The sequence below is a fragment of the Canis lupus genome, chromosome 31 (assembly GCF_048164855.1).
Source record: "Canis lupus baileyi chromosome 31, mCanLup2.hap1, whole genome shotgun sequence".
Classification (NCBI taxonomy): domain Eukaryota; kingdom Metazoa; phylum Chordata; class Mammalia; order Carnivora; family Canidae; genus Canis; species Canis lupus.
This window is the reverse complement of record NC_132868.1, coordinates 25156677-25179920: the sequence shown is the minus strand read 5'-3', so window position 1 is coordinate 25179920 and position 23244 is coordinate 25156677. Positions and strand designations below refer to the sequence as shown.

At 36.0% G+C, this 23244-nt stretch overlaps 1 pseudogene; it reads right to left on the bottom strand.

The window, feature by feature from the left end:
• Nucleotides 1-20478, bottom strand: part of LOC140622352 (dnaJ homolog subfamily A member 2 pseudogene) — a 68811-nt pseudogene extending 48333 nt beyond the window's left edge.
• Between the last annotated feature and the right edge of the window lie 2766 nt (nucleotides 20479-23244).

Sequence of the window (23244 nt, the reverse complement as noted above, 5' to 3'; positions counted from 1 at the left end):
ATCATTATCTTCTCAAACAGCTTTTGTGTCCTTTAATGACAGGTAATCTCTGAGTAACCATATTTCAGCAAAAGTGCTAGAGGTCACCTTGTCACAGTCTCTGAGGCTTTCAAATGCAATTTTTATGAATGAACTTGATGGGGGCATTCTGGAGCTGACACAGGAAGCTCACTGATCTTTCCTATGCAGCCCAACAGAACTGTTCTTTTGCTCAGCATAGAGTGAAATATATCCTTTTTGCTTCCTGGGCGGGGCATGTACTGAGGCTTCTCCAGGAAATCATAGAGATGCTTATCCACTCATTCTGAAGGATCTCAATACAACTTAAACAATAGAGTAAGGGAGAGACACATTCTACCCTCATAGAGGTGCCTACCTTAGATAGAGCTTAAAACAAGAAGTCAAGAATGGATCATAGTTCCCAATGCAGATAGTCAATTTAAGTTCTAACGATGATTCTGAATTATAAGTATAATTAATAACATAAATTCATCCAAAGGGTGATTGTATGCTCAGCTACTTGCTGTTTTAAATAGGAGAGGCTAAGGCAAGCCAACTCAATGCTATTCTGTTTTCTTTGACAACTTGTCTGAATTTTTGTACATTAAGTTAATTTCAAACTACACTGAATACATTTGGGCTCACAGAAGGTTGCCTCTGGTTTTAATCTACTTTAATTATTGTGCATTGTTTCTTTTAAAGTCATGCAGTTTTATTTACATTTAATGGAATTTACCTTTAACTAAATTCAGGAAAGCTTCCAGTGAAAACCTGCTGTTCCCTTAGCCTGGAATGACCTTGTCTCTTCTATCCCTCTCCCCATCCCCTTTTTGTCTATGGAGTTTCTCATATTTTGAAGCACAACTGAGGTTCCTTCCCCTATTATTTTTTCATCTTCATATCTCATGTCCTTTAAAGGAAGCTTTTATAGCAGTTAGCCTTATTTGAGTCATTTTTTTTTTATTCTCTATCAGTGCCTAATAAAGTAATTTGCCTAGAGAGGTGATATATATATATTCTGTTATTAAAAATCATCAATTCATTAAGCAGTTATTAACTGTTTCAGGTCCTATGGAAGAGGCTGGCACTATAGAGAAAAATAATATATGATTCTTTTCTAGAGGAACTCACAATCTGTGGGAAGATACAGGCATATAATCCAAAAAATATAAAACATTATATCAATTTCATAATAAAAGTACTTCCAGAGTGCTTTGACAGCACTGAAAAGCCATAACTCTTTAATTCTCAGGAATTAGGGAGGATTATACATAGGAGGTAATAGAAAAACTGAGCATTAAAAAGAAAAGTGACTAAATAGATAGGGAAAAAAAACTTTCATCCAGTTACTGGCACACAATAATCACAGGGTGTTGCAGATCCACATGATGTGCTGGGACTACAGTTTGTCTATTTATTTATTTATTTATTTATTTATTTATTTATTTATTCATTTATTCATTTGCAAGAGAGAGAGAGCATGGGTAGGGTGGTGGGAGGCAGAGGAAGAGAGGGAATCTTATGCAGGCTCCATTGCCCAGCATGAAGCTTGATGCACGGTTGTGTCTCAGGACCCTGAGATCATGACCTGAGATGAAACCAAGAGTTGGACACTTAACCAAATAAGCCACCCAAGCGCTCCTATAGCAAGTAGTTTATTTGTTGGAGAGTGCCATACATGTAAAGGGTTTCAGGATATGCAACAGTTAAATACTTTTGCCTCTTGTCTTTCTTTCTTATCATGTGCATATGATGAGTAGGAAACAACACCCTTACCAGTCGAGAAAGTGCTCATTAATCCCTCCTAAATCTCATGACTAAAAACAGAGAGAAAAATCAGTTAGGGTAGTTGAGATTCAAGGCAATAGTAATACCTTCCAGAAGTATGATATCATATCTCATTTTCATTTATACAATACGCCCTTATTGAGGCTTAACAATTTGCATGGTACTGGGCTGATTACTATCGAATGTACCAACATAATTCAATCAATAGAGTAAAGGAAAAAGCAGACACAAATAGTGATAAACATAATCTCTTATATGCAGGATAAGTGGAGTGTAGGAGTGCAGAGCAGAACTTGATGACTCATAACAGGGGTAATAGGGGAGTGCTTCAAGAGAAAAGCAGTAACTTTAGTGAATTTTACAAGAAGAGTAGCGTTTGGGATAGAGAAAGAGAATCTTAGCCAGAGAAACTGGAACAAAAATAGTCAGTGGGTTGTAAATGTGTGTAAGTTCAATATTCCAGGAGGCTCACCATGATTTGGGAGCTTCTTGCCTTGCCTTGCAGGGCTTGTACACACTAGTAAAAACACACTAGTAAAAACTAGTAAAAAATATATATTTGCCTCTAATTGTGAAACATCTGGATACTAAGGAAAGGAAGTACCTACAAGAAAGATTAAATTCAATAGAGTTTGTCCATAATGTCATTCAGCCAAAACTTAGACATTTAAAAAAAAACAGTTTATTTATTTAGCATGAGCAGGGGGAGAGGGAGAAACAGGCTCCTCATGGAGCTCAATGAGGGGCTCAATCGTGGGACCCTGAAATCATGACCTGAGCTGAAGGCAGACACTTAACTGACTGAGCCATTCAGGCTTCCCTAAGCAGCTTAGTAAAAAGAAATAGTTGCTGTGAACTTTTTCAGAGCAGCATATGAACTGTTCTCTGCTGCCAATGAGATATAAATTATTTAAAATAAATTACGTAGATTTATCTTAATAAGAGTAAATAAGGACATCATTTTAATGGAGTGTGAGCTTCTTCCATAACTGGCTGCATCAGCATCTTTAGAGTTCCAGAGAGGCCATCCCTAGCGAAGCCATGTTGAGGATGTTATTTATTTATTTATGGGTAAGCTTCCTCAGATTTGGGAGCAGTGAGGCAATATGCTGACGTCACATCAACAAGAACACACTGAGTAAGCTGACCTTTGATATTTCTTGGAGTGAGAAAGTTATAAGGCTAAGTTTTCTCTGAGAGTGTGAAGCCTAGAGGAGAACCATTCCTTAGGCCCTGTCATTCAGTAGAAAGAATTAAGGATGTGGAATTGGAGTTAGAAGGTCTGACATCAAGCCGTAGTTCTATCACTTACAAGGCACCTGACTTTGACCAGGGTGCTCAATCTCTCTGGGGCTCCGTGTCTTCCTTCCAATACAGGGATAACCATTGCATTGTCTACAGGTTTGTTGTGAGGACAATGAGAAACAAAAATGGAAGTATTTCATATAATGTAGGTAGTTGCCAATTTTTGTTATTATTTTACAGCTGAAAATTTGGTAGGAAGTAGTGTGCTAAAAGTAGATTAGAATAAACCGGGAATCTTGTTTTCTTCCTACATGTTAAGATTACCTGCCCAGAGCTCTCAGGAGGTTTTGCTTGCTTATACTCAAATTTCCTTTTTTTTTTTTTTTTCTCCTAAGATTTCTTCTAAAGAAAGGCCTTTTAAAGTGACAGTTTCTCACTCTGAAGACTTTTGCCATTTCCTCAAACTGCAAGGCTTCTCACATTATCCCATCTGGTATTTGATGTAAAATATACACCCCCGTGATGTGCTAATTGTCTCCAGAGTATGGCCTCACAATTGTAATTAGTTCTTTTTACACAGTTTCTTCCTGCCATGGATAGTATTTTTCTAAATGATAATATGGGATTGTCTGTGTCAGAGCAACAGTTCATTGTTTCCAAGAACACGCATTTTAGAAGCCAGCAGAAGGTCTGTCTTCTGTAAAGGGCAGCAGCTCTCCTGTCACCCTATTGTCACACCCTTTGTGGAAGCAATGTACCCAGGCACGTGATGAGGGAGACTGCTCTGAAGTAGAAAGACATTAAGAATCCAAACTGTTCCTTTATTATCCCTAAAAAAGAACAACACAAGCCGAATACAAATAAATTATCCAAATATAAATGCAGAGGCAATTAGAATTGTGAATTCAGCAATCTGAATATAAGATTTTTTAAATCTAGTAATCACAGATAATATGTATATGTGATAGGTCTTTGTGTAACACTTAAAATGTACCTTAAATTTATTATTTGTTACATACATCTCAGAAAGGAGAGGATTCTAGCAACAAGTATGATAAGATCTTAGCCCTATTTGGGATGAGAAAGAAAATGATGACCTGGGAGATACTTTTCCAGGGACAGTGAGAAACTCACCTCCAATGATAGCTCAACAGGGCTGATTAGTAAGGCAAAAAAGACAATGACACACAAAATCAAAATACGTTAAAACAAAGGGTGTTGAGATACAGAAACATCTCAGGAAGAATAAGAAATTGTCAATGAATATTGTGGCAGTGGAAATGGAGAGAATTAAATATATTAAAGAGAAATTGGGAAAGGGAAATTGATAAAATTGAGTAAATGTTTTGAAATGGTGGTAAGGAGTGAAAAGAGTAAATAAATAGTAAAGTATAATTTCTAGGCTTTGACTTTGGAGTACTAGGCAGTACCAGTAGTCCATATGACAACCATGGTGGAAATTGGTTTTTAGAAAAGGATAAGGAGTTTATTGATAATTTGAACATTCTGAAATGGATAGGTCTTTGGGGTATTCAGGTAGAAATATCCAAAAGGCAGTTGAGGTATATTCATGTAGATCCTGGGGGAATGTCAGGGCTAAATTTACAGATTCTGAAGTCATTTATTTATACATAGAGCTAATCAAAGCTATGTAATGGCAGAAAAGCCAGAAGAACATAGAAAATGGGAAATACATCTGACTGAGACTAAGGTTAGGTAGAGGAAGAAAATTTAGTGATAGAAGGGATGTTATTGATTCAAAGGAGGCATGAGTTTTAGGGGAGAAAAACTGGTCTATAGCATAGAATACTACCACTGTAGACCAGGGTTCTAGGAAATTTACTGCATTTAGTACCTGAGATGCCACTGTTGACATATTGAAAGCTATTTGTTTCAATGGAGTAGTTTTGGTAAAAGCTACCAGTCACATGTGAAATGGTGGGGGAAAAATTATTAAAAATACACAATGTAGGCATGGCTAGCAAGAGAAAGAGAGAAAAGATGATGACTATATGGGGAGGAGGATGTGGGTTCAGAAAGCATTATGAATTTTTTGGCAGAGGAGGGAAAAATCTGGAGCTTTAGTATATCCAGAAGAAAACAGAACAACAAAAAGCTTGGAGGTAAAGGAAAGGAATGAGACAATGGGTGGAAAAAGAACCCCACAATAGCAAGACAGGTTGGCATTTGGGAATTGGTATTTAAAATCCCCCTTAACATAAAGAGAAGCACTGCTTCCTTAGAGAATACATTAAAGGAAATAAAGTCAGGGTCCAGTGCAGATAAGGTCAGGGAAGTGGATGGGACATTAAGGCAGTCCAAATAAGTTTACTCATATTCAGACAGAGATACATGAAAGAGAAGATCTTGTTTATGCACACCTATACATGTGTACACAATTGACTTTTGGAGTAAAATATGTACAAACTATGGTTGATTGCATAAAAAAAAAAAAAAAAAAAAAAAGAATGGCCCTGTTTACCATTTCCATTAAAGTTATCCATGAACTCTCTCCAAAGTACTTTCCTCCCCCATGCATCTATGATTCTGGACCTGAACTAAGCAAGTCACAAAATTATTACTTGTCTTTCATTTTTTCCCCTAAGGCTTTATGGAAACACTTTCCTTAACAAATAACATACATGGAGTAAAAAAATCCAATAGTTCCTGATTTAGAAGACCTCTCTAGCACATTAAAATGATATTGGCAGATAACTTTCTAGAGATAAATCTCAACATTTTAAAGAGGAGTAGAGATGTATTTGTTTTCATATCAAGAAGAATGGCCCTTCAGAGAGGCCTATTGATTTCATAGAAATTTCAAAAAGAGTAATGGCTGACTAAACATAGCAGTAGGGGTGAGAAATGATGCTGCTGTAACTCCTTAGTAAACATAAGAAATTAGATTAGGCAGTTAAAGTCAAACGGACCCAATTCTTGCATTCCCACAGAAGAAACAGTCCCCACAATGCACTCAGGGCTAAGATTGTACTTTGGTCATTTCTTAAAGCCTAGAACACTGTTTGGTATAAGGATAGAAGAAAAGTGTGGGAAAACAGATAGAAGCAAAGACATAATTTGCAATGAAGGTGTTGGAATGTATAACATAATAATAAAAGAAAACCCATAAAAGGGATTAAACTAGCAGTAAGAAAAAGAGTAGAAATGCTTGCCTCAATAAACAAGAAGTGTACAGACCAGATTACTGCTGGCCAAACCATGTCAGGAAATTATATATGGTTCTAGATGCCAAAGTACAGAAGAGATGCTGAAAAACTGTGAGCAGAGGAAGACTTTCCAGAAGAATAGAGTCTATAGGAGTAACAATGGGAGTTGATGCAATCACTGTTGTGTAAACAGAGGAAGACAAGAGCAAGTACCATTAGCAAGAATTAAAATTAGACTTGTTCTTGTGATTTCAGAGGGGTAGAACAGAATAGTTTTCTCTTTCCCTTTCCCCTTTCTTTCTTCCTCTTTTTTCCCTCCTCCTTCCTCCCCTCCCTTTCCTTTCCTTTCTTTTTTGGAAAACCATAACTTCAGGTCTTGGTTTATGGCAATTTTTCATCATTGGCATTTATAATAATTTAAGATATATGAAAATATATGAAACATAATATGAAGTGAACGTATAAAATTGTCATTCATATAATCATTAATGTAAATTATTGAAGTGCATAAATCACAGTGTTTAGAACTATATATTTTAGAAACAAATTGTTAGTAAAATTCCTCCAAATAATAGTGAAAAATATTTTTTAAAAAGAAAAAAGGATAAGAGGTAGTGATCTCACCTAGATGGTGAAGTAGAAGATCTTAGCCTCCATTCCCCACAAAAGAAACTGCTCTGCAAGAGCTCAGGACTAATGGGTATATGATATGGAAAAAAAAAATGTAAATGTGACATCAAAAACAAAAAATGTGTGTGGAGGAGCAAAAGGTGCGAGTTTTTGTATGCATTTGAAGTTCAGTTGTTATTAGCTTAAATATCAATAGTGTTTCAAGTAGGCCTCAGGGCAAGGTAACCACAAGCCAAAATCTATAGTAAATATATACAAGATAAAGAAAAGGGAATCAAAGTATACTACTATGGAAAATCATCATTTCAGAAAGGAAGACAGCAAAAGAAGAAAGGAACCACAAGATAGCCAGAAAACAATAACAAAATGGCAGTAGTAAGTTCTTATGTATCAATAATTACCCTAAATGTAAACGGCTTAAATTTTCTTATCAAAAGACTTAGAGTGCTGAATGGATAAAAAACAGGACCTAACCATATTATGCTTACATGACATTTACTCTGCCTTCAAGTACACTCATAGGATCAAAATGTAGGAATGAAGAAAGAAGGCAGGGGTAGCTATACTTACATCAGACAAAATAAACTTAAACTTTTAAAAAAATGTAAAGATGGGGCACCTAGGTGGCTCAGTTAAGTATCTGCCTTCAGTTCAGGTCATGATCCCAGGGTTCTGAGAGCCAGCCCCATATTAGGCTGCCTCCTTTTCCCTCTCTACCCCACTCATGTTCTCTCTTGCTATCACTGTTTCTATCTCTCAAATAAATAAAAATAATTTTTAAAAATGTTGAAGAAACCAAGGAAGTTATATAATTTTAAAGGAGTCAAATAATTAAGAGAATAAAACAATTGTAATTATGTGTATCCAAACTTGGGGCACCAAAATATATTAAGAAATACTAAAAGATCTGAAGGGAGTAATGGACAATAAAACAATAATAGCAGAGGACTTTAATACTCCACTTTTAACAATGGATAGATCAGGGTATCCCTGGGTGGCTCAGCAGTTTAGTGCCTGCCTTCAGCCCAGGGCACGATCCTGGAGACCCGGGATCAACTCCCACATCAGGCTCCCTGCATGGAGCCTGCTTCTCCTTCTGCCTGTGTCTCTGCCTCTCTCTCTCTCTGTGTCTCTCATTAATAAATAAATAAAATCTTTAAAAAAAACAATGGATAGATCATTCAGAGAAAAAAATCGATAAAGAAACACTGGACTTGAACTATACTTTAGGCTAACTGGATCTGACAGACATATACAGAACATTATATCTAATGGCAACAGAATACATATACTTCTCAAGTACACATACAACATTCCCTGGGGTAGATTATGTGTTAGGTCATAACACAAGTCCTAATAAATTTTAAGATTTAAATCATACCAAGCATCTTTTCAATTACAATGAATTATTACTTATTATTACTTAAAGTAATATAAGTAATATATTACTTTAAGTAATATATTGACTTATTATTACTAAAGTCAATAACAGGGATCCCTGGGTGGCGCAGCGGTTTAGCGCCTGCCTTTGGCCCAGGGCGCGATCCTGGAGACCTGGGATCGAATCCCACATCAGGCTCCCGGTGCATGGAGCCTGCTTCTCCCTCTGCCTGTGTCTCTGCCTCTCTCTCTCTCTCTCTGTGACTATCATAAATAAATAAAAATTAAAAAAAAATAAAAAATAAATAAATAAAGTCAATAACAGAAGAAACCTGGAAAATTCACAAATAGGTGAAAATTAAACACATATTAAAATAAAACACTCTCCTGAATAACCAAGAGGTCAAATATGTAATTAAAAGGGAATTTAAAAGGTATCCTGAAATAAATAAAAATGGAAACATAATAACCCAAAATTTATGGAAAGTAGCAAAGCAGTGCTGAGAGGGAAGTTTATAGCAATAAATGCCTATATTAAAAAATAAATAAATAAAACCCTCAACTAATCTACCTAACTTCATACCTCAAGGAACTAGAAGAACAAATATAAACTAAGCTCAAAGTTAGCAGAAGGAAGAGGATAACAAAGATCAATATGGAAATAAATGAAATTGAGATGAGAAAAACAATAGAAAAGATTAACAGAGGTGCCTGGGTGGCTCAAGTTAAGCGCCTGACTCTTGACCTCAGCTCAGTCTTTATCTGAGTCATGAGTTCAAGCCCTACATTGGGCTCCATACTGAGCATGAAACCTAACTTAAAAAAAAAAATTAAAAAGATAAACAAAAGTAGGAATTGTTTTTGAAGAGATAAACAGAATTGACAAATCTTTAGGTAGATTAGCCAAGAAAGAGAGGATTCAAATAACTAACATAAATGGAAGAGAAAAATGTTTTAGCTGATAACCACAGAAATTATAAAACATTATAGGAGTCTTAGTATAAATAATTATATGTCAAAAACTGGACAATCTAGAAGAAATTGATAAACTTGGGATCCCTGGGTGGCGCAGTGGTTTGGCGCCTGCCTTTGGCCCAGGGCGCGATCCTGGAGACCGGGGATCGAATCCCATGTCGGGCTCCCGGTGCATGGAGCCTGCTTCTCCCTCTGCCTGTGTCTCTGCCTCTCTCTCTCTCTCTGTGTGTGACTATCATAAATAAATAAAAATTAAAAAAAAAAAGAAATTGATAAACTTTTAGAAAAAATACAAGCCACCATAACTGAATCATGAAGAAATATAAAATCTGAACAGATCACTAACAAGTAAAGAAACTGACTAAATAATTAAAAACCTCCAAAAATAGAAAGACCAAGAATCAGATGGTTTCACTGGTCAATAGGATCAAACATTTAGAGACTACTAATTAATAAAAATTCTTTTCAAAATCTCCCAAAAAACCTCAAGAGTTGGAAACAAAAAAAAAAAAAAAAAAAAAAAAGAGTTGGAAACACATCTAAATTCATTCAATGTGGCCAGGATTGTCCTGATACCAAATAACACAAGAAAGAAAACCACAGGCCATATCCCTATTGAGAGTAGATGTAAAAATTCTCAACAAAATACTAGTAAACTGAATTCAACAACATTAAAAGGATCTTACCCTCATCAAATGGGATTTATGCCAGTGATGCAAAGATGGTTCAACATCTGCATATCAATCACTGTGATTCACCACATTAACAAAATGAAGGATACAGATCATATGATCACCTCAATAGATGTAGAAAAAGCGTTTTACAAAATTCAATATATTTTCATGATAAAAACATTCAACCAATAAGGTATAGAAGGAACATGTCTGAATATGATAAAGGCATATATGACAAGCCAACAGCTAATATCATATTCAACAGTTTTAATGTTCTTACTGTTTATATGAGATGAGGGGTATGTTAACTAACCTTATTGGCGGTAAACATTTCACTATATATACATGTATCATCAAATCATTACATTGTACACCTTAAACTTACACAATGTTTTATATCAGTTACATCTTGATAAAGCTGGGTGGAGGAAGAATGGGGAGCTGAAATATCTTATTAAAAGGAGAAATTTGAAGCAAGTAAGGCAAAATGTTAATCATTGTTAAATTGCGGGAGAAACCTCTACACATGTCTCTAGTATATTTTCTGTGCTTTTCTACAGGTTTAAAAATATTTTTAAATTAAAGTTTTCACAGGGAAAACATTGAAAACTGTCTCAAATTTGTTGAAACACTATGTTTTAGAAATTGAGATTTATTGAAATGCAAGTGTTTAGGAGATGCAGCTGTCTTACTGAATTCAGCTGTTTGACTCACTTTTAAATGAGTGTCTGTGTTCAGCCTCATGAAAGTTATAGCAGAGCAAGGTTGATGATGTGGAGGATTTCAACCAGCCTAAACTATTCTTTGGGGTATATAAGAAGGTTAGGTGCATTAACAAGAATATTTGAAAAAAGCCTCAATTATTAGAAACTCTTCTTCCAAAATATGCAGAAAGAGCTATAAGATGCCTCAAGAGGCAGCCTGAGCTTCATAGTAGGAGGCAATTAGACATATAATTGAATGTTACAGAACCAGATGAGTTTTCTAAAATGATAGGGGAAAAAGATCTAAAATTTTGTCAGTTCTAGAAACCTACAGACTGAGAACACTACAAAGATAATTTTGCATCCTATCATCCCACAGATCCTTAGACCCTCATTCACTGCCATATATCCAAGTCCTTCAGTATCTGAAACCTTGAGAATATCTGTTCTTCAAAATTATCACCACAACCCTATACACTCAAGATTATTCATTGACATCTCAGTTATCCACAGATTTCTTCCCCCTCCCAAACATTTCTGCTAAATCTTTTGAATTCATGATCTATAATCACCAATAGCCCTGGATTTCTTTAAACATACTCCTAATATCACTATTTTCTATGCAGTTCTTTGGAGAGGAGACTTTATTTTCTTAAATTTTACGCACCTCAGGGTCTAGACAGGAGTCAATGTTCTTTTCCATTTTCTCTCCTACTTCAAAACTGTTTCCAAACTCTTTTCTTCTTAGCTTCTTTAAAGCCAATGCCACCAGAATAAATCACCGCTATTTCCCCTGGTCACTTTCACCTTCTCATCCTCTGGCCACTCCTATTCATTGACTGATGGCTTCAGTTCCTGATGTACCATCTTTTCTAACACTGCACATGATTTTCAATGTTTAATACTTGTATCTCTCTGTTCCTAAATTTCCTTGTCACCAATAGTTCAATTTTTTTCAGCCACTTTTGCCATTTAGTCTTTTGGTAATTCCTAAAAGCTTGGGATCACCAATAGTTTCACTACCTAAAAACTGAAATTCATAACTTCCATACTGTGATCCACACCCTCTAAGCTTCAGGCATATAGCATTATTTTCAACTTTTAAAAAGCTCCAAACAACAACACAATAACAAAAAACTCCATTGAAGCCTTCATTCAATTAGTCCTACACCATTTCCTCATGCCATAAATTGAATGTTTGTATCCTCCGTAAAATTCTTATGTTGTGGGACCCCCAGGTGGCTCAATCAGTTGAGCATCTAACTCTTGATTTTGGCTCAGGTTATGATCTTGGGGGTCCTAGATTCAAGCCCCGAGTCAGGTTCCATGTTCAGTGGGGAATCTGCTTGGATTCTCCCTCCCCCTGTTCACACATACACACTCTCTCGCTAAAATAAATACATAAATCTTTAAAAAAAATTCTTCCATTGAACTCCTAACTCCCAAGGTGAGGATTTAAGGAATTGGGGCCTTTGGGAGGTGACAGGTCATGAAGACAGAGTAATCATGAATGGTATTAGAGCCCTTACAGAAGAGGTCTCAAAATGCCCTCTCATCTACTTCCACCATACGGTTACAGTGAAAAGATGGACATCAGAGAGGAAGTTAGCCTTCACCAGATACTGAATCTGCCGGCACCATGATCTTGGACTTCCCAGAACCGTGAAAAACAAATGTTTGCTGTTTAGAAGTCAGCCAGTTTACACTAATTTTGTTATAGCAGCCTGAATGGACTAAGGCACCTCAGTATTGTTCACCATCCTTAATCCCTTCCTTCTTTTCTTAGAATATGTTATAGAAAATTACAAACACTGCTTTACAAATATTTCTAATGCTTTATTTTCCTTCCTCTGTTTCACAAACCTGGAAAACAAAACCTATGACTGTCATTAAACTTAGCCATTCATTAGCTGCAGGAAAAGTAGACATTGATGAATGAAAAACACAAAACCAAGTTGACTATTAGTTCTTGATGACAAATCTCAGATGAGTCTTTAACACTACCTGGAAATTCTGGTACACTTACTTAAACATTTTTTTATTATTCCTTTAAATAGCTAATTTATATCATCTTCTCTTTCTTTAGATTTCTATTTTGTTTTGTTTTTGTTTTTGTTTTTTTAATTTTTATTTATTTATGATAGTCAGAGAGAGAGAGAGAGAGAGAGGCAGAGACACAGGCAGAGGGAGAAGCAGGCTCCATGCACCGGGAGCTCCACGTGGGATTCGATCCTGGGTCCTCAGGATCATGCCCTGGGCCAAAGGCAGGCACCAAACTGCTGTGCCACCCAGGGATCCCTAGATTTCTATTTTGAAGAAATCCCCTAACAGTCAGCTATTGTCATATCGTATACTTTGTTATTTTGCTACAAATGTACAAGCAACAGATAAATCTTCCATGTCACCACAACCAACATATACTGCCTTCCATCTGTTATGAAAAAAAAAATCTTTTTGTCCTTATAAAGGGTCTACCCCTCCCTCATGTGCTGTAGATCCACTATCAGCATCTCAATATAAGCCATGATTTTTTATTGCCTGGACTACTGCAGTAGCTTCTTAACTGCTTGTGTGCCTTGTTTGTCTTCCTCTTGCCTGAAGATAATACTCTACAATAATACATTTGCTAGTTAATGGCCAGTATTCTTTCACAACCATATATCATATTAATCATATCTGCTTAAAACTATCTAATAGTTTTCCACCATAATTGGCATAAAACACAAAATCATTATTCTGGTTTTTCAAAAACAAAGACAGAGAGGTGGTCCCTGATTGCCAATTTTTCTTCATCTCTCACTCCTCAATCCAGCCTTCTCCAGTGATGCATTCCAGGCTGGTCCTTGATTTATAGCTCTTGTATTTATTATTACCTGTGCCTGGTATGCTCTTCTCCTTCACATTCATATAGATAGCCCCTTCTTTTCCTTCAGATACTTGTTTCAAAAATCACCCATTTAAAAAAGGCCTTTATTGGGCAGAGAGAAGAAGGAAATGGCCCATGACACAGAAATTTAAAGAAAAAAAAGGCCCTCATTGACTACTCATATTCTAAATAACTCTATTTTTTTTTTGTTATAAGACCTATTTTTTATCTCTTTATGGAAAAACTACTATCTGAAATCTAAAGGAAGAAGATAAGGAAAGATGTCTAACGAATTGCAAACTGCTGCCTGGTGCAGAGTTGCAAACAATACACAGCACTCACAAAACAGGAGCAAGAAATAAATTTTTGTTTTTGTTTTTTGTTTTTTTGTAAGAATAAGGTATCGGGTGGTTTATTTCATAGCAAAGCTGACTCATAATGGTATTCATAGAAATTTCATAAAAAGCCACAGGAGTTATTCTGCTTCAGAGCCCTAGCAGGGTCTTAACTACAGAGGAGAGAATATTTGTGTAAGCTTTAGAGGAAAGGCAGTTTACTGGTTAGAGAAGTAGAATATAATATCTAAGCAGAGGGCCATTTTATTCAAAGACCTGGAAACTAGAAAGAATGTGAAATGTTTGAGGAATTTTAAATGGTTCAGTGGGACTAAGATGTGAGGTGATTCAAACAGTGAATGATGAATAAAAAGGTAAGCTGGACCACACTGTGAAGGGATCCCAAGAGCAATCTGATTTATCTGAAGGCTGAGTAAAGCAAACGTTAAGTTAGGTCTGGTTTGAGCAGACCTGGATTGTATAAAGCTCACTCAGGAGGCAGTTTGGAATACCCAGTAAACAGTGAAAAAGGTTGCAAGCAGGTAGAAGTTTACTGTTGTAATACCAGTAAGACATTTATAGAATCTGGAATAAGATGATCAGATATTTGGTCATTTCTAAAGGAAGCATATGTAGAAAGGGATAGATTTTTTTCCTCACATTTCTTTTTATTTTAAACTCAGTGGGTCAAAGGCTCTTGCACTTTCCTATATTGTAGGTAATGAATGACATTAAAAACAGGAGAAAAAATAGATCAAGGTGGCAAAAAGAAAGATATATGTCACTGCATTTGTTTTACATATGATTTGATACCTTGCCCAACCCTCTCTCTCTTTCTTCTGATAATCTCTGGTGGAGATGTAGTATTATTTTAGAATAGTAGTAGGCATCACAGAAAGCCACAAGTAATTCCAGTGCAATCCTCGGTTTACTCTGTTTCTCTGTCCCCTGCCTATTTACTATTAGCTACCTCAAATGCTTTTGGGACAAGTTATCAGTCAGTCTGTCCACAAGTCACTCACTCATTCTCCCCTTAATAACCTCCCTTAATAATTTCTGTAACATGAGCTTTTCATTCTGTTTCCCAAATCTATATCTCTAGCTCACACTTCTCTCTTGACTTTTAGATTTACAAACACACACACACACACACACACACACACACACACTCTGCCCTTATGTATTTCCAAATACGTTTGGCTTTCAAAAAATCTGTTGCAGAATGAATTGGGATTATTTTCATTAAAGATTTAATTTATTTATTCATGAGAGACACACACAGAGAGAGAGGCAGAGACATAGGAAGAGGGAGAAGCAGGCTCCCCGCAGGGAGCCTGATGTGGAACTTGATCCCGGGATCCTGGGATCACAACCTGAGCCACAGATGCTCAACTGCTGAGCTACCCAGGTGTCCTGAATTGTGATTATTTTTAACCCACTTTCATGAGACTGACATCTAAAAGAAAGTATGGAAATAATTTCATTCACACAGGTGAGAAAATATGTTCCTATTGGATTATCTAGGTAAATGGAAGAAAAAACCTTAGCAATTATTTATATTAGTATTTTTCTTCATAATTTACACAATATATATCAACATCCGATTTGAACATCGTAAAAATTCCAAAGCTCAGGCTAGGTACATAGAGTCCCAGTGATTTTATAAATAAAGACCATACATCTAGGGATGCCTGATGGCTCAGAGGTTAAGGGTCTGCCTTTGGCTCTGGGCGTGATCCTGGAGTCCTGGAATTGAGTCCCGCATCAGGCTCCCTACATGGAGCCTGCTTTTCCCTCTGTCTGTGTCTCTGCCTCTCTCTCTCTCTCTCTCTCTCTCTGTGTCTCTCATGAATAAATAAATAAAATCTTTATTAAAAATATAAAAAGACCATACATCTGAGGTAGGGCAAGCTTCAGGGCATACCGTCGGAGTAACCACACAAGACCTGTGTTGAGACCAGTCCTGAATTTGATTTAGCACTCTGACATTGCCATCTTAAAACTGTTAATGATTTTTAATCATAGAGTTCTATGTTTTCATTTAGCATTGAGCCTGTTAATGATACAGAAAGTCTTGGGTTTTTTAAAAAAGGTATTTATGCAAGGATACACAAAACATAATTGACAGATTTAAGAAAAGAACATCGAGGTATCTTACTTGCATTTCAATGTCCTTTTCATAACTCAGTGCTGCCTAAAAGCACACAGTGGATCTGTCTCTTCTGAGCTAGCTTTCCCAAGTTTTATAGCTCACCAAATGTAAGCTTTTTAACACTATATCTAACATTATATAAGAGACAGTGACAGACGCAAACTTTATTTTCCTCTTCATTGAAAACAATATCCTCTCAAACTTTTGCCAAGTGTTTTTGCGTTAGAATAAACCAGTAGTCGGAACAACCAGTCCAGGGCATTCCCATAGAAAGTGGCCTTGTGCTATTAAAACAGATGGAATCTTTGAGCCTGACTGCTTTGCTCTGAAATCACAGCCATTATTAAAAAAGCAGAGAGCACATGGACATGTAGAGCAGTGACCAGGTTGCTTATCTGTGTAAATAAAAATTGTAAAGGCCATTAAGAGCCCATATCTTGGCATTGTGCCCCTTCTAAACTCCATCAGAAATTAACTGACAACTTATATACTGGGAAGATAGGAAAGAAATGATATTAGTTTGCCTTTAGCTCTTTAAAATAACCATTCCAGCAAATGACATGTCATAATCCTCCAGAGATGCATCATTTTACCGCATTCAGTTAGAGAAACTCTTCAGGCACTGCGTATAAAAAATATGTTTGAGAAGATTTGTATGCTTTCAACAATATCAGGGACATACAAAGTTTAGACAGTGTAGATTTTAACTATATACACAAGCTTTTAGAATGTAGGCACAGATTAAACAAAACAGGGCAAAAGTAAAGTCACAACTGTTTTCCAATTTTCCATTTAACTTGAGAGCTTCAGTAGCAACTCTGAGTTTCTTTTGGTATGTATAACATCAGTGATTTTTAATATTTTTTCATGTTGAAAAAAATGCCTCACAGGGGAAAAAAAGCTACTTTAATTATGTAGCATATGTAAAATTATATTTTAGTGATTACATTCACATGTAAATACTAGTAAAGGTAGGACCTGTCTCTTTTGTTCATAGTATATCCTTATCAGGTAGACCAGTGATTTCAATACAGAATTTATTCAGTAAATCTCTACTGAATTAGTAAAAAGGATTAGGTCAAAAATACAATGGTATTAAGAAGTCATATTTGTTTTAACATGAAAAAATTAGTGATCAATACAAAAAGCTCATTTAGAATGGTAATATTTGGAGGCTTTAGAAAGCAAAATTCTGATTAATTATAAAGGTACACATAGCACACTAAATTTTCAATTTTACTAGATCTGTTTGTTTTGGTTAAATAAAGTCAGTTAATGAAGCTGTTTAAACCTGAAGAATTCAGCTACTATCCCATGCATTGTGTTAGACTGTTGGATATCTTTATGCATGTGGTATGTGTGTGTTTTAATTGAGCCCATATCTTAAAAGTAATCACACAAAAATATGGCTTCTCTAGAGGGGCACCTGGGCAGCTCAGTGGGTTAAGTGTCTGCCTTCAGTTCCGGTCACGATTTTAGAGTCCTGGAATCTAGGCCTGCGGCAGGCTCCTCACTCAACAGGGAGTCTGCTTCTCCTTCTCCCTCTGCTTTTCCTCCCTATTCATGTTCTCTCCCTCTTTCTCTCTCTCTCTCTCAAATAAAGAAATAAAATCTTTTAAAAATATATGACTTCTCTAGAAAAATCTGAAAATCTTCAGTACTAGATCTGCATTGCCAGATGGATACAATATACTAAAATGCAAATGCTGCTGCTCCCAATAAAAGAGATCATAAATACAGTTTTCCATGGTCCCTAGCAATGACTGTTGCCTCTCTGACATTTTGTTTGGCCTTATCATTAATTTGGGGTCTCTGTCTAGTCCCTATATTAACTTAAATTGGTGATCCTGCTTCAAGTGATCTGATAATTGATTAACGTACTTGTTAACCAACCTTTATTTTTAAGTTCCAGTTCTGTCTGCCAACGCTTTCTGTAGGGAAGGACAAAGCTGTCTCCTTTGATAAAGTAGCAGATTCCAAGTGTATTAAAATTAAATATTTTTCTGCCACTGCAATGACATCAAATGCCAAAAGAGGCATTGTCAAGCACTGGCTACTTATTATTTAAAGGAATCTCTAATACAGAGAATGATCCTTTTTATAGAATAATTCAAATAAAAGTATTGAACATTCAATAAAAAATCTTATCTAAAAGGATAGGACTATATCAAACAGGCTAGAAGATAGACTTCTGAGAGTTCAATAGCTTGACTCCAAAAGCTTTAATAAATTTTGCTTTCACACAAAAAGACTCATAAAAATACACTTAAGCCTAGAATACCACTAACCCATAGTCAGAAATACATTTGATAAGATCTGAAATAAATCAAATAAACAAAAAGACTAAAGTTTTTGGTGCATCAAAGCAGCTGACGGCGAGTGTTCCCTGAATTGGAAAAGATACTAGTGAAAAAGAATCAAAATATTAAATATACCTTCTAGAAGAACAGAGTCTATGTAATCTACATAAACATGTGCTTTGAAAAGAGTACCACTGATATATAGACATAAATAAACATATAAATATAAACATAAAACATATAAGCATAAAAACATCCTCATAGGCATCTTCAGTGATGGCCTTCTTGAGGATAGGACCTGCTTTCAGGAGCTCCCCAGGTCATCTAATTCAGCATTATGTTCATTAGGTGCGTGTTGCCTATTATGTAAAGCTTACTTTAAAAAACTGCTTTTGAAGACTTTAGACAGTAGGCACAAGAAGGAAAACAAACCTACAGAGATACAGAGTAGAGAGACCTCCTCTTCTGCCTAGGATGTCAGAGATCACAGGAGATAGAAACCAAATGAAACATGAAACCAAAATAGGCTAATAAATGACAAGATTTAGAGTTTTAGAGCATTAGCAGGTTTTAGGAGCAAGTACAAGATGTATTACAATTTCACAGAAAAAGAGCCCTTCTAGAGTAAATCAACCCCAGGTACTCTCTGGACTCATTTTCTGATTCTAGCTAAGGGCTAAGGGATTGGGCTTGGCCCTGCCAGAAAGATTCAACTCTGTGAGAGAAGAACTAGTCAACCTTTCAGTGGCAATGCTGGGCTGCCGTGACTCACCAGAGAGCCCCGGATGAATGGCAAGCTCAGAATAGGAGGCATTCACTGAGTTTTGGGACTGCTCATGGGAGACTGTGGTGAGAAGCACTTCTAAACAACCCCCCTGCAGTTTTTGATACTCAGGAGACAAAGATTGTTAGAGGAAGGATAAATACTTGGCTAATTTTCCCTTCAAGAAATTTGATAAAACTTACCTTCTGTGGGGTAAAGGGCTAAAGAAATAAACTCAAAACCTCTTGAGTGGAAGAACTAAAGCTTTCAGGGAGTAGGAAAGAGGCCCTTTCATTTCAAGGGTCAAAAAATCCAGCCTGGCCATTTGTAAAGAATACTTTCGAATGAGAGTTGGATTGAATCCTATTAAAATTCTGACCTAGCCCATGCCCAGAACAACCTTGATTGAATGGAGATGATCAGCCCATCAGATGCAATGCTGCATAGCCTAAGGAGTTAAACCTCCTGCAGTCCTCATGGGTTTTTTTTAGAATTAACTGAAGAATTGGGTAGGTTTGAACCTGCAGTTTGAGAACAGGAGTGACTCTAGGAAGGAACTTAAGAAAGGTAACAATCAACAGATTTACCCTTTAAGAACCTGCTCAGACCTCTTAGGTAAGAATGAGTGTATTCCAAGAGGTCTTTTTAAACAAACTGTCTCAAATAGTCTTTATTAAATTCCATCAGGGTAATCCTCTGCTTGTCTACCCTGCTAAGGTTTAAAGGTAAGATTTCTCTCTTAACCTCCAATGACAAAAAAAAAGGAGTTCTTGGCATGGGATCCATGAATGAAGTTCAGAAAGCCAAAATACTTGGGTGCAATTTTTAAAAACTGTGCATCTTCATTAACTACTATGTGAAATATAGAATTTTCTTCCACCAGAAATATAGGTAACTCATCATGGTAAAAGTAGCACATCTATAACTTTGCCACCAGCAGAAATCACATAGAGTTTCATATCACATACAATTATTGCAGATATTTGGAAATATCAGTCTTACTTCTCAGCACTTCAAAGTTATGGTAGTTATTCAACCCACTACTAGATCCCATTAAACACACACACACATACACACATATATTTCATTCAATCACACATGTACTTTTTAAAGTATTTGGTAACTTGTTCCCCACATCATTGGTTTCCTTTTTTTATGTTATATTATTTTAAAATATTTTAAGGAGGTATCCAAAAGCTTCATCACCCTACCAAACAGTTTGTATCAGTTTGACATAGATACTATAATGAATTACCACAAACTTAGTGGTAAAAAGAACACAAAGTTATTATCTCACAGTTCTATAGGTGAGAAATTCAACAGGGGTCCCACTAGCAAAAATGAACGTATCAATAGGGCTGCATATTTCTGAAGGTTCTAGAAGAGAATCTTTTTCCTTGCCTCTTCCAGCCTCTAAAGCCACTTGTATATCTTGGCTCATAATCCCCTCCATCATCTTCAAAGCCAGCAGCATTGTATCTTCCTGACCATTCTTCCATAACCACATTTCCCTCTGACTCTGACCTCAGCCAAGAAAAGGTTCTCTGCTTTTAAGGATCCATGTGGTTAGATTGGGCCCCTTGTGTGATCCAGAATAATCCCCATCTCCGGTCCATTTTGCCACATAAGTAAGCATATTCACAGGTTAGGATTTTAAAACATGGACAACTTTTGGGGAGCATACATTGTTCTTCCTATCATACGGTCCTTGGTACATAAAGAATAAGAACATCTAGACACTTAGTAGACTACAGTAAGGAAACAGAATAATAATCAGTGATGAAAGATCCCCTGAAGAGATGTTTATCTAATACAAGAAGCTCTACATTATGTGTCTAGCCTCTAATATACGTGAAATATTGTTCTAGAAAACATATCATCACAGGTTACACTGATCCTGTCAGAGCTTGATGTCAGGCCTGATTGAATAGGTTTATTCCAGTTTGGCCTCAAATCTTAGGTTGTAACCCTTATTTTTAAGGCAACATTCTTAGAACATAGGCTGTCTGGTGTCTTATTTGAGAGTGTGGGTATCTCCTCTTTAGGTATGGCCTTTGAAATCTTTGATCAGTCTTATAGCCTCTCAGCAGATGTTATATGACAAGCTTTCTAGAATCTTGCCTTGCTTGTGTTCACTTTAGTAGTTGGAAGATACAGTGAGAAATCTCAGCAAATACCTTGGAATTCTCTTTTATGGCTTTTTACCCTAACATATCCTGCCTCTTGAATTATATTTACCCAGTGAGCTCTGAAGTATGATTTCTATTTTCTCAATTAATGGAGATCATCACACTTAGGCTCTACATTCCTGCATCACATTTCAAAATGCCACCAGGAAGAAGGCAGGGATGAAAGTGGGCTCCCTATGCCTGACTCCTTTCTCTCAATGATTCCAACCACATATTGCTTGCTGTCCAGGGTCTGCATCATTGCAATGAAGTGTGGTACCCATTTACTCCCTTACCAAAGTTCTCTAGATATTCTATTTGACTTATCTTTGAGTGTATTAATCTTAATATATCCAAACTGCTATAAAATATATTCATTAAGTTATCAATTTTTAGATTTTGCATTTTTCTATTCTAAAATGTTCAGTGGTTACATTTATAGATCCCATCCCTCTCTTGATATTTTCTACAATTTCATCTATTTTACCCATCTTTCCCCCATTCTGTAACACATTAATCATAATTATTTTGAAGTCTTTCTTATTCTATGTTCTTGAAAAGATTGTGTAGAATCACTATTCTTTCTTCATTAAAGGTTTGATGAATTTTCCATTGAAACCACTTATGCTTGGTGTTTTCTTTTATAAACTATCTTAAACTATATGTTCAATTCCCTTAATAAATATAATTCAGATGTGTTCTTGCACAAATATTGATAGTTTGTGACATTCAATAAGTTTGGAAATTTTATAAAGATTTTAGAATTTATAAGCAAAAGTTGTTTACACTATTTCCATATTTTCCTCTTAATAGTTATAGGATCGGGGGTGTCTGAGTGGCTTAGTGGTTGAACATCTGCCTTTGGCTCAAGTCATGATCCAGGGGTCCTGAGATCAAGTCCCAGATCAGGTTCCTCACAGGGAGCCTGCTTCTCCCTCTATGTCTCTGCCTCTCTCTGTGTGTCTCTCATGAATAAATAAGTAAAATATTTTTTTAAAAAATAGCTATAGTATCAGTATTGAAATCCACTCATTTTTTATAGTGATTATTGATATTATATCTATTTTTTGATATTATTATCTATTTTTTCTTAGTAGACCTAGCTAAAGTTTACCAACTTTATTAATTTATTCAAAAAACTAGCTTTTGGCTTCACGGACTTTACTTGTTGTTTTTTAAATTTCATTGATATCTGCTGTAATATTTATAATTTTCTCCCTTCTGCTTGTGCCAGGCTTAATTTGCTCTTCCTTTTTTTTTTTTTTTTTTTTTTAAGATTTTATTTATCATTCATGAGAGACAGAGAAAGAGAGGCAGAGACACAGGCAGAGGGAGAAGCAGGCTCCATGCAGGGAGCCCGATGTGGGACTCGATCCCGGGTCTCCAGGATCACGCCCTGGGCGAAGGCAGGCGCTCAACTGCTGAGCCACCCAGGTGTCCCAATTTGCTCTTCTTTTACTGGTTTCTTGAGATTGAATCTTAGATCACTGACTTTAGATATTTCTTCTTTGCCAATGTAATCACTGAATGCTAAAATTTTTCCTCCAGGCAGTGTTTTAGTGGCATTCGAGGAATTTCCATTTGTTGTATTATCTTCATTTAGTACAAACTATATTTTTTTTGTAAGCTTCTTTAATGCTTGGGATATTTATAAGTATGTTGTTTAACATCCAGATATTTGAGAATTTCCCTGTATCTTTCTGTTACTGATCTTTAATGTAATTCCATCATGGTCTGAGAGCACACTCTGCATGATTTCTATCCTTCTACATTCATTAAAGTTTGTCTATGTGGTCTATCTTTGTTAATGTACAGTATATATTTGGAAATAGCTCATATTCTACAGTTGCTGGTGGATTATTCTATATATCTCAATTAGATCCTGTTGGTTGATTATACCATTCAGATCATCACTGAATTTCTGTCCACTTGTTTTATCAGTTATTCAGAGGATTGTTGAAGAATTAAACTATAATTGGATCTGTTTCTCCTTTCATATCAGTTACTGGTTTATGTATACTCTAGCTCTGTTATTTCATGAATATCCATTTACCATTATTATGATCTTTAGACAATTGACCTCTTTAGAATTTTGTA